The sequence below is a fragment of the Triticum urartu genome, chromosome 2, assembly GCF_003073215.2.
Source record: "Triticum urartu cultivar G1812 chromosome 2, Tu2.1, whole genome shotgun sequence".
Lineage (NCBI taxonomy): Eukaryota > Viridiplantae > Streptophyta > Magnoliopsida > Poales > Poaceae > Triticum > Triticum urartu.
In genome coordinates, this window is record NC_053023.1 from 203085449 (window position 1) to 203089056 (window position 3608).

Consider the following 3608-nt stretch of genomic DNA (forward strand, 5'->3'; position numbering starts at 1 on the left):
AAAATTGCATATAAAGCATCCAAAATTGATAACATAATAGCATGAAAGAATGAAAAATTATAGATACGATGGAAACGTATCACCTCCAAAGCCGAAACACTCTTAACGGAGCCCGTCACCGTGGCCTTCCAAGCGGCATGGGTGGTGTCATCACCTTCACCAACAGGGACTTCGGGAGTTATCACCGCTTTCAGTATCGCCTGCCTGCATGGGGTCATGCACCGCGAAGGGGTGTACTCTGCTCTCGGCAGCATGGGCAACCTCCCTGGAGAGCTATGCGTCCTCTACCCGGGCCATCACCTCCGAGTTGCTGGCCTCGACAATCACCATCGCGTCGACATGAGATCCAGGGGCGTAGGATGGGGTTGCAAACAAAGATATGTTCTCCGTCATCGTCTCGGGCAGTGGCTCTGCCACGGTGGGGTTGTTCTCCGCCTCCACGATGGGCACCAGGGGAAAATCGCCCTTACCAACTGTTCTTTCTGTCGTTGCTTGCTTCGCCTTCTTCACCAACAAGCGACCAGAGAAGGAGGGGCTGCACACGCATGATAAAACAAAGATTAGAGGCGACCTGGGAGCTCCAAGTCCTCAGCCCAGGAAATAACCTATGTACTCTTCCTTGGCGCATCATTTCGTCTAAAGCCGCCCTTGGTCAAAAGATATGCACGGCCCTGATCCTCCGGCCGGGCCATCAGTAGGTCCATCAGCCGTGGACCCACTAGGGACCTCCTCTAGGACGACAGCATGCTCCTGAGAAGCGTGAACTCGGCCTGGCTCAAGGGCTGCCTAAACCATCGCGGCCTCGCCTGAAAGCGTGCCGGTGGCCGAGGGAGGAATCACCTCCGCCACATCATCATCCATGGTCGCGAACTAAGGACAAAAGCTAAACGGTAAATAGGCTACTTTTGCAGGAAAGAACAATTCCAATGTCAAACCCAATACTTATACTTGGTAACGACCGCATGGTGTCGACACTGAGCTCTAGCAATGGGACTGGAGATCACTAGGGGCGCAGGGCATGCTTCCGGCCTGGCGGTGGGGGCGCCTCCCTCCTAACATGGATGCTGGAGGAGACTCTAAGTCATTCTCGCCCTCCTCCTTGTCTCCCTCTGCAACTCTCCAGAATTGGGACTGAATGAGCTCGCCCACGGCAAAAAGGGGTTCGACCAATTGGTACCTACCAAACCCACAAGGACAATTCCCCACTTATCTCATCCCGGCAGGCCCCTTAGAATGGTTTCACGTTCCGAGTTGTGTGGAGCATCCCGTCGGAGGGCGGCAAAGCCGAGACCCCATCGGAATGGAGCAAGGTCTCCATGATCCACGCCATGCTCTCTTTGTTAATGGCGGCCGAGTGAAACATCGCCCGTCCTTGGTACCCTTGAGCGACCAAGTTAGCTCCTGTCGGGCTTGCAGCGGGGGGGGGGGGGGGGGGGGGGTGTGGAGTCGCGCAAAGCTACTTGCCACCATATGGCCATCCAATCCCCACTCCACGAACAACCTGATGCGTTGAAGCACCGGCTGAAAGCTCTGCTGGTGGCACACCTTTTCCATTCATCGCGCTTCATCGCAGAAGTAGGAGCCCTCGGTTCTTGAAGCAGAGGAGAACCCCGCAAGTCCACGACGTGCAACCACCTCCGGCGCCACTCCTTCACGTGGGAGTATAGCTCCATAGGAATGAATTTCTTCTCCCCTTTCTTCTCGGCAAGACGGATGGTCGCACAACCAGAAGTTTGGTTGTCTTTGGAGCTCGGATGAGGCGAGTAGAAGTGCCAGAAAAGTTCTAGAGACAGCCGCACTCCGACAAACCCCTCACAAAGATGGGCGAAGATGGGCAGAACCAACACCGCGTTCGGGTGGATATGCAACATATGAAGCTGGAAGTGCTCCCGTACCGTGAGGAAGAAATCGAAAAAAGGGGGTACCAGGCCGACGGTAAGGAAATTGATGAAGATGGGTACTATGTCATCCTCCACCTCTTGGTTGCCCGCCGGTAGTAGCATTGTGGGCCCTCACTCATTGTTCAGGCCATCGACGAAGAAGCTGAGCGCCTGCACGTTGTCCTTGTCCGTGAACTCGAATCCATACAAGGCAGGTGCCAGTTCCTAGGGATCCTCTTCCTCCCTACTTCCTTTCCGCTTTTCCGTGGTGGACTTGGATCTATGAGACGCCATAGGAGAAGGGAATCCTCGATGGGAGCAAAATGTGAAGGATGGGGAAAGTGCTGCGACAGCAGCATGAGAAAAACCAGAGGATGGAGATGATGGAATAGAAAAACTGCATTCTGGCATCCCCCATTTATAACCCAAGGGGCGGTTGGAAAGGAAACCTCCCACCTCTTGGTGGCGACCTCCCACATTCGCCACTCCTCGAGGGCACACTGCAAGACGCGTAGCGGGAATCAAGGCGCCCACGTCATTTCCATCTGACAAGGCACCCACACAGGCATCATTTAACACGATAGAGGAAAAAGTCATCAGCACTCGGTCTTATGATGTAGGGCCAGGCCCCACGTGTTAAGTCCCCAGAATGTCTAGGCCCCATCTCCCCTCCAGGGCTAGGCGGCTGCGAAGACCGGCGATGGGCCCGGGGACTACTGTCGGTGTAAGAAAAACTGGGGTATTGCTAGCCTGGTGTGCTGGGCCTTGATGGTAGGCCCATGAATACTCCTTGACCGAAGCATGGCCCTTGAAAACTCCGATCTACCTGATGGACCATGGCATGGGCTATTGGGGAACGATTCTGGACATGAGGTGTGACCATTCCCAGGAAGGGCTTCGTGGGAGCTAATAATGCACAAGTATAGGGGATGATTTGTAGCCCTTTTCACTAAATAAGAGTGTCGAACCCAATGAGGAGCTAAAGGTAGAACAAATATTCCCTCAAGTTCTATCAACCATTGATACAACTCTACGCACACTTAATGTTTGCTTTACCTAGGACACGAATAAAAACTACAAGTACTTTGTAGGTATGGATAGGTTTGCATGATAATATAGAATGTGAAAATAAAAGTTAGGTGCTGTTTAAATAAAGAAGCAATTAATTTTAGTAAAACAAGTGTGGATTAGTGGGGGTAGGATTTGTGTAATTGTCCCTTAACAATTGACTAAGTTGCTAGACCGATAGCAAGTTTTTATCTGGGAGAGGCCACTGCTAGCATGTCGTCCCTTACATGGAATTCTATGCACTTATGACTAGAACTATTAGCAAGTATCCGCAACTACTAACGTTCATTAAGGTAAAACCCAACCATAGCATTAAGATATATATTGCCCACCCCCCTTCAATCCCGTTTTTATCAATTTCTATGGTAGGTTGAAGCTGCTGTCACCCTTGCCCTCCAATGCATAGTTCTATCAACATACAACTAACCCTATGGTGTGATCCACATGCGCTCTCATATGGTGGGCACCAAAGGACAGCAACATAACCACAAGCAAATTAAACCAACCATACAATTCACCAATTACTGGTAGGACAACAAAAATCTACTCAAACATCATAGGATGGCAACATATCATTGGATAATAGTATGAAGCATAAAGCACCATGTTCTAGTGGAGGGTACAGCGGGTTGTGGGAGAGTGGACCGCTGAATATAATGG